The sequence below is a fragment of the Hydra vulgaris genome, chromosome 11 (genome assembly GCF_038396675.1).
Source record: "Hydra vulgaris chromosome 11, alternate assembly HydraT2T_AEP".
Lineage (NCBI taxonomy): Eukaryota > Metazoa > Cnidaria > Hydrozoa > Anthoathecata > Hydridae > Hydra > Hydra vulgaris.
This window is the reverse complement of record NC_088930.1, coordinates 21653818-21662500: the sequence shown is the minus strand read 5'-3', so window position 1 is coordinate 21662500 and position 8683 is coordinate 21653818. Positions and strand designations below refer to the sequence as shown.

Here is an 8683-nt window from a genome sequence, read left to right as displayed (position 1 = left end):
TAACTTTTTTGATCAAAGTATAACATTGTTTTTATGAAGCAAATAGTCTTTAGAGGTAAGATTATTGGGAAGATCATTATTATAGATGTGAAACAACACAGCAGTGAAGATGATCCAGTTTTCATTATCCAAAACAGGAAACAATGTAAAGCAGGTTTAAATCTAAGACTATTGATGAAAAAGGAGTGCAAACCGAACCAGACTATTGATGAAAAAGGAGTGCAAACCTGGCATACAAAAATTTTTTGCTTAACTCTAACATTTTTGCCCAAAAAGTTTTTTACAAAAGCAGTAGCCAGATGTTAACATTGCTTAAGACAAGTATTCTTATCAAGACACTCTCTGAAACCTAAACTCAACTAAGAACCCCAAGGCAAGGGGTATTTTAAGCCAGAATTACAAGGCAGCCAGAAATCCTCCAGGTTATACTTGATTACATGTTACCAGAAGCTGGGTGATCATGATCTTGATCCTGACCTGTAATTTTTATATTTAGTTTTATATTATTAGTTATTCTTTTAACTAGTTAATTAATCGGTGTCGGCATCAATCATTTTTTTGTCCACCAGTATCGGTATCAGCATCATCCGAAAATGTGCAATCAATACATCACCAGTGCACAATAATTTTTCCATATTTTTACATATAAACAAATTAGGTAAAAAGTTATTTACATGACAAGGGTTTTCTATTATGTAAAAGCGGAAACACATCTTATGTGCTGTTTCGGTCTGCTTCTAAACATTTACTAAATGGCAAGTTTATTTTTATATTGATACCTAGTGTGCCTTAAAAAACTATAACCTAATTTTTTACATTACTTTATTTTAAACTTACTCTAAATTTAAATAAATGGTAAATAATGAATAAAGCTGCAAACAAGGCAACAAACAGTAAAAAAGCTCATGCAAGAAATAACATTAGCAAAAAAAGAAAAAAAAGGAATTAGAACCATTAAAATATTTTTAGAATATAACTTTTACACTTTAAAGCATTTATATAGAGTAAAAGCGGGTCAAACTGATCATACTATTTTTTTGATCACTGATCGAAAAATTTAAATAAAACTGGAACTGATAGGAATATTTAAAAAATAAAAACACCAGAAGAAAGAGAATCATCTCCTCTATTCAAATGTGTCAAAATAAAATCCAAGTCATTTTTCAGTCATTTTATTTTTATAAAAGTTTAAAAGAGAGTTGTACAAATTTGCTTTTTCTTTTATTTGCTATCGTAATAATTCGGGAACCATAATTCATTTAAAAATAATTTTACCTTTATCTTGTAGAAAATTTAATTTTAATACCGATTACATAATTTTTTTTCGTTTTATAGTTAAAAATTAGACAAAAAAGTAAGAAAAATTAATATTAAATTTTTTCTGGTAAAACTGATCATTCACATGTTTACTTTAAATTCCTTTATTAAGTAGTATGTGAATTTTTAAATTAGGTACCTAGGTAAATTAAATTATTGGATTTTCCCATGTGTTAGTTCCGGGTTCTTCCTATATAAAGTTATTTTACAAAAATGACTTAATGATATTTATTAATTATTCACTTTCAAGATGACAATAAGTAAAAAGTCATCAATGAAGAAGATATAGAAGCTGCGTTAAATGATATAAAAGAAAAAAATACTTCAATCAGAAAAGCTGCATTCAAATATGGCATTCTATTCTTAACTCAAATAGGTCGCAAGAACAACAACAATCCTTGCTTCAAGGGATCAGGATCATCAACCGTACTCTCACAGCAAACAGAGTCAATTATAGTGCATGCGTTTAAGTTCCTATGTGATTGGGGTTATGGTTTAACACAAAATGATATCATGGACTTCGTATGCGGTTACTTTCTTTGTACAAATCAATCAGGCCCATTTAAAAACGGCAGGCCTGGCAAAGACTGGTTTTATGCATTTATAAACCGATGGTCTGAAGAAATTTCCACAAGAAAAACTCATACTTTAGCATCTGCCAGAGCCGCTTCTTGTACGCAAGAAATAATTGATAATTATTTTGAAGTTGTCACTAAATAATATCAATTGGCTGGGATAACTTCTGGTTGTCACATTTGGAATTGTGATGAAACAGGTTTCTGTGGTGATCAAGGCAAAGCAACTGTAGAATGTCGAAAAGGTGCAAAGCGTGTTTTGAAACTCACTGGTAACAATAAAAAAATCCATTATACAGTGAACAATTGCTGTAATGCTAATGGATACTTTACACCACCATTCGTGGTATACAAAGCAAAACAAAACTTTAGAGCTGAGTGGGCTTTAGGTGGTCCAACTGGCACCAATTATTCAATTTCTAAATCTGGTTGGATGAAGCATGACACATTCATTGAATGGTTGAAGGAAGTGTACATACCAGAATGTCAAGCTAATAGTGGTACTCATACTTTACATCTTGATGGACATATGTCTCACGTCAGTTTAGCAGCTGTATTGCTATGTCAGGAAAACAATATAATTTTGATTTGTCTACCAGCCCACTCATCTCACATTCTTCAGCCACTGAACAGAGGTGTCTATTGCCATGTTAAGCAAGTGTGGAAGGCAGTTCTTACCAAATATTACAAAGACACAAAATGCAAAAACTTAGATAAAGAAAATTTTCCTACATTGCTCAAACAGGTGTATGAGAGCGGTAAGTGTTTTACATGTTTGCACGCTATTGCTGGTTTTGAATATACTGGGTTATTTCCACTTAACAAAAACAAAATCAATCAACAGGCATTAGCTATCTCTGAAATGTTTAATCAACCAACGTCTTCAACGCCATTGCAAACAATAAAGTCTTTAGCATTATCTTCTGAACCAGCAACAGCAGCTTCGAGGTTCGACCAGTACAGAGCACTACATGAGACAATGAAATTCGAAATGGAAAATGAGCTAAAGAGTTTTTTTCAAGAAAAAAATCAGTCTCATGTAAAAATATTGAGGCAACCTAAAATTCCAAAAATTGCTGGCTAATGTATTACAGAACACGGTGTTGCAGATCATCTCAAAAAAAGAGAAGAAGTTAAGCAACTCAAATTAGCTGAAAAACAAGCTAAAAAGCGTAAACCCATCTGCAAACTCATAATGCCATTGCCAAACCCTGCAGAAAAAGAAGTAACTCAAAATATAGAACCAATTACAACACTTTCAGCCAAAAGAAGAAAAGTTATTAAATGCAGAAAGTGTAAAAAAGAATTACATTTGGACATGATGTCATGCTAGAATCCAAATTGCAATACTTGGCTCTGCAACAAAACATGTTTGCCAAAAAAATTTGTAATGGGTTCAGATTTTTTTTGTTGTAAAAAATGTAAACCTTAAATCTTTTATTATTTCTGTATGCTATATAAAAAATATATAGCATATTTCTGTATGCTATATAAAAAATATATAAAAATATATACATTTACATATATAAAATGTTAAATTTATTAAATGTATTTTATATTGATCGGTTTTAACAGACTTTCTGCCAAAAGCAATCATTTTTTTTTCTTCTAGTTTTCATATTTTCAAATACAGTTAAAAAAAAAAAATTAATAATGTGCTTGTTGGTATTTTTTATCTTATTTAAAAAAAATAGTTTAAAAATTTTTAATAATAATAAAGTTACTTGATTTTTATTGTTCGGTGATCGGTTTGACCCGCTTTTACTCTATTGAAATTTGATTAAACATTTAAATTTAAAAATAAATTTATATATAAAATTTTTTATTTAATTAATGTTGATCCTATTTATTTTAATATAGATTTATTAAAACTTTAAGTTTAAAAGTTAAAACAGATATATATATATATATATATATATATATATATATATATATATATATATATATATATATATATATATATATATATATATATATATATATATATATTTATATATATATATATACACACACAATATAGATAATGTATTATTATGGTATAATAATAATAATACAAATACTCTTGTGCATTTAAGAGTGTTAAATATTATTAAATAATATTACACAATGGTACACTGATGATTGCCGAAAGGCATGAAACTCAGAGTTCCATCAAAAATTGTTTTTATTCATTTTATATAAATATATATATATATATATATATATATATATATATATATATATATATATATATAGATCTTAATAAGATATATAAAGGGCAATGTGTGTTTGTGTGTGTGTTTGTTTGTTCTCTATAGAAATCCAAACTGCCGGACCGATCTCGATGAAATTTGGCATGGGGGTAGTCCTCGAGGGGGAGAAGGTTCTTAGATGAGTTTTGACCCCGTACCCCGACCCCCGGGGTCAGGGGGGCCCATTTTTTGGGCCCATTTTTGTGTACAGATATCAGGTAAGCCAGTTTAAATATTGGCCCGGGCAACGCCGGGTAACTCCAGCTAGGTATATATAAAGGGCAATGTGTGTTTGTGTGTGTGTTTGTTTGTTTGTTTGTTCTCTATAGAAATCCAAACTGCCGGACCGATCTCGATGAAATTTGGCATGGGGGTAGTCCTCGAGGGGGAGAAGGTTCTTAGATGAGTTTTGACCCCGTACCCCGACCCCCGGGGTCAGGGGGGCCTTAAAATGGGATCCAGTGTGGCTCTGCAGCCTCAGCCGTGCAATTTGGCAAAACCTAAAAGCTTCCTACCTGTGGAGGAGTGTCAGAACACTTCATTTGACAACAAACATGAGGGTAAAATTGTCTGGTGATCTGTCAGCAGGAGCCTTTTCCAATCAGCTCCTTGCCTTGGGCAATGGTGAGGCATCAGTTGATGTGCAGACAGGGCTCATTAAATTCCCTGCCAACTTTTGCACACTGGTGGATTCTGCAGAGGAACTCATTGTCAAGGTGTTTCCCAACATCCAGCAGAGTTTCACCAGACATGACTGGATCTGTGAGAGAGCTATTCTGGCTCCCAAAAATGAGTCTGTCACCAAGATCAATATGCAGATCCAGAAAATGCTCCCAGGCAATGAAAAGTCCTACAACTCCATTGACATGGTTATGGACCCCAGTGAAGCTGTCAACTATCCAACAGAATTTCTGAACTCTTTAGAACCATCTGGATGTCCTCCTCACATTCTTCACCTGAAAGTTGGAGCACCAATCATTCTCCTTCGCAACCTCGACAGTCCCAAGCTCTGCAATGGAACTCGACTCATCATCAAAGCTATCCTTTCAAACTTGATTGAAGCAACTATACTGACTGGATGTGGCAAAGGTGAGAATGTCTTTATTCCAAGGATTCCAATGATTCCCAATGACCTCCCATTCAGTTTCAAGCGCCTCCAGTTTCCAGTCAGGCTGGCTTTTGCCATGACCATTAACAAAGCGCAGGGACAGTCACTCAAAGTGGCTGGCATCAATTTGGAACAGCCCTGCTTTTCTCACGGCCAGCTCTATGTTGCATGCTCCAGAGTTGGATCTCCACGAAATCTTTTCATTTTGACTCCAGAAGAAAAAACCAAGAACATTGTCTATCAGAAGGCTCTTCAGTGAAAGAAATCCTCTTTAAAGAAGTCCTATTAAAAGAAAACAATAACAATCCAATGTGAAGAAATTACCCATGATTTAACTTTTGTAACATGTTCAACTTTTTTTTCCAGTGTGAGAGAACAATTAAATTGAAAAATTTGAGTAAATGTTCTTTTGGAAATTCTTAATTTGTTGTTTTTAAGTGGAAAATAAACAAAATGTCTTTTTCTTCCTTAATGTCTTTCAGTTATTTCATAGCTTCAACCAACAGGGTCACATTTTGTGGGATTATTGTGCAACACTAAAAAATATTGCACAATCTTACTGTGCATAGCCCAAAATTAGTATAACAAAGTTCCAGATGCTCATTTACTTTTAAATATTGGCCCGGGCAACGCCGGGTAACTCCAGCTAATATATATATATATATATATATATATATATATATATATATATATATATATATATATATATATATATATATATATATATATATATATATATATATGTATATATATATATGGCCAATTCCATAGTTCAGTGACGCATCATGCGGAGAGAATTTTTTTAACAAAAAAATTTCTATAACTTAAAAATAATTTTTTATTACTTTAAATCAATCTTAAATTAAAATTTTATAATATAAGTTAAACACAATTGTATTGACATAACACTGACACATAGCAAAAATTAAAACATGAGTTCAATGACGCAACGCGGAAAAAAGTGTTTTTTTATCAGCATACTTTAAAATGGAGTTTTTGCTGAAACTTAAATTCTTGTTAGACTAGTTAGATTTTTTGTTGTAATTTATTCATTTGGCAATAAGGCAGTCATAAAAAAAGCCACAAACAACAAAGTTTTTATATTATTTTATTTTACAAAAAAAAACTATCAGTTCAGAGACGCAACATTCAGTGACAAAACAAAAAGATGGAACTAAAATCATTTTAAAAAGTTTTGTTATTTTATAATAAATTTTAATTATACTCAGGTGAAAATAGCATCGGTACAACGTTCTGAACATAAAAATAATGTGATTGTGATATGTCTTTGATTTTTCTTGAATAACATAAAATTGAACTGTATCTAAGTTCATTTTTTGTTGTCTTGTATCGCTTTCTGACATATGAATTACAGATCAGGGTTGCAATTTGCTTAACAGTAGCTTCTATTCCATCAACCACTCCTTTCCCATGCATCGCTGCAAAGAAATGCCAGAAGAATTTTTTATGAAAATATTTTTTAAACACAACCATTGCAGCCATAATGCTTTTGTTTTTGAACTGAGAAGTGGCATTATCGCTGAACATGTGTACTTCTTTGACTTGATCAGTAATAAAGTGAAGGATTTTGTCAATGTATTGTATAACAGAAGACTTTGTGTTGGATGAGTTCTGCTACAGTGGGCTTTTTTGAAATTTTTTTCAATGTTTGCATATGTTTTAGTTTCAGGCTTTCTCCACTTGTCCCAGGATACTTCGAAACCAAATGTATTAACAGTTTGCAAGTGTTTATTGAACTGTTTCATACCTTTTCATGTAACGTATTTGTCATAGGCGCAATCGTATTTGTACAGTTCACAAACAAAGTTATTTATCATTTCAGACCCAACTTTGATTAAAGACACTTGAATTGATTTTGTTAATGCATCTAAGGCAAATCGCATATTTTCATGCAAACTGCAAACACAAACATTATGCGAAAATTTTGTAACCGATTTCACATTGCATGGACGAAGGTCACAAAATTTGATGAGTCCAATTTTTATGTGCTGATGCTTTTCCTTGAATAACTCGAAAGCTTCTTTTAGTGTATAATATAAATAACGTATCTGAATATTGTTTGCTTTTCCATCAGATAATTGAATTTAAGTGACATCTTTTTTGTTTGGTGATATTTGGGAAACTTTATCTTCATTATAAAAGTTTACAACTGCTAAAACATCGCTTTCAGAAAGACCATACAGTTTTGAACATGCTGGATGTTCTTTGATACACCCTGGATGTTCTTTCATATCAGCTTTGTACATGCTGAATTATCTTTACAAGCAGAGCTATTTAAAAGAATGGAAAGAATTTCAGATTGTTTCTTCTTTTAAGATGTTAGTGCTTTTAAAACTTTTTTTAATGCTTTTCCTCTTTGTTGAGTGTTTTCAATCTCAAAGACGAGCATGGTCTTTGAGATTGATTTAAAAGTTTTCTTTTTAGAGCGCGACTTTTTAAAACTCTTAATTTTGCTTTAGCAGCATAAGCTGCTTTTTTATTAGGATCAGCTTTCAATTTTTCTGGATATTTCTTAGATCTTACTTTGGACATTTCTTTCTTTATATCAGCAATCCAAGAAACATAATTAGCTTGGTATTCTGCACAATGTTTTTTTTTTACTTCTAACTTTTATTCAATTTCTTAAAAATTTATAACTTTATAAGAAAATGCCAGCATAAATCCAATAGTTTACTAATATTTACTAATAGCCCTTCACAATACTAAAATGCAAAAATTATTTGAATAAAACCTACAACAAAATTTGAACATTTGGATGATATTTTAATTTCCTTACCACGCTATTTTATAAAATGCTAATTATCCTGTTAATGGGTTCAGTGACGCAACAGCTTTTAAACTTTAACTATAATTTAATATAATGCTTTTTGACCAATTTTTTTTGAATTGTGATGAAAAGTTTACAAAAAACCTTGCTTTAAAGCCTAATTTCATTGTGATAATTAATTTTTTTTAGCTTTTAGTTCAGTGACGCAATTTCTGCAGATTTGAATGTGACAAAAAAAACTTGAATTATTTTTAAAGAGTAAAAGTTTTTTTACTCAAGACATATATATACTCTCAAAGATTCTTTCTAAACAAAAATATGTATATGTTTTGTTTAAAATATTGCAATAACTTGCCCTCAAATTTTATTCAGTTTTTCGAATAATAAAAAGAAAAAACAGCTGCTAACATTCATCAAATTTATCTACTCAGTTCAAATATTTTCTGCTCAAAATTTATTTTAACAATAATTTTAAGGTGTTTAAACTACAATTAAAGAAAAAAAGTTTTTTGAAAAAAGAAATTTTTAAGCACAAAATTTATCTCTTCCATCGTGGAAATAGCCATATATATATAAGAAAACAACTAAACAAACAAAACAGAATGTTTTAAAAATAGAATTTAAACAGAGTGCAGAAAATAAATAACCAGTTAACCAATGCAAT

General features: G+C 30.9%; 1 protein-coding gene across 1 annotated transcript in view; it reads right to left on the bottom strand.

Annotated features, from left to right (window-relative positions):
- Window positions 1-8683, bottom strand: part of LOC100210574 (kinesin-like protein KIF28) — an 83152-nt gene that overhangs the window by 56212 nt on the left and 18257 nt on the right. The gene's annotated exons all lie outside the window — the stretch shown is intronic.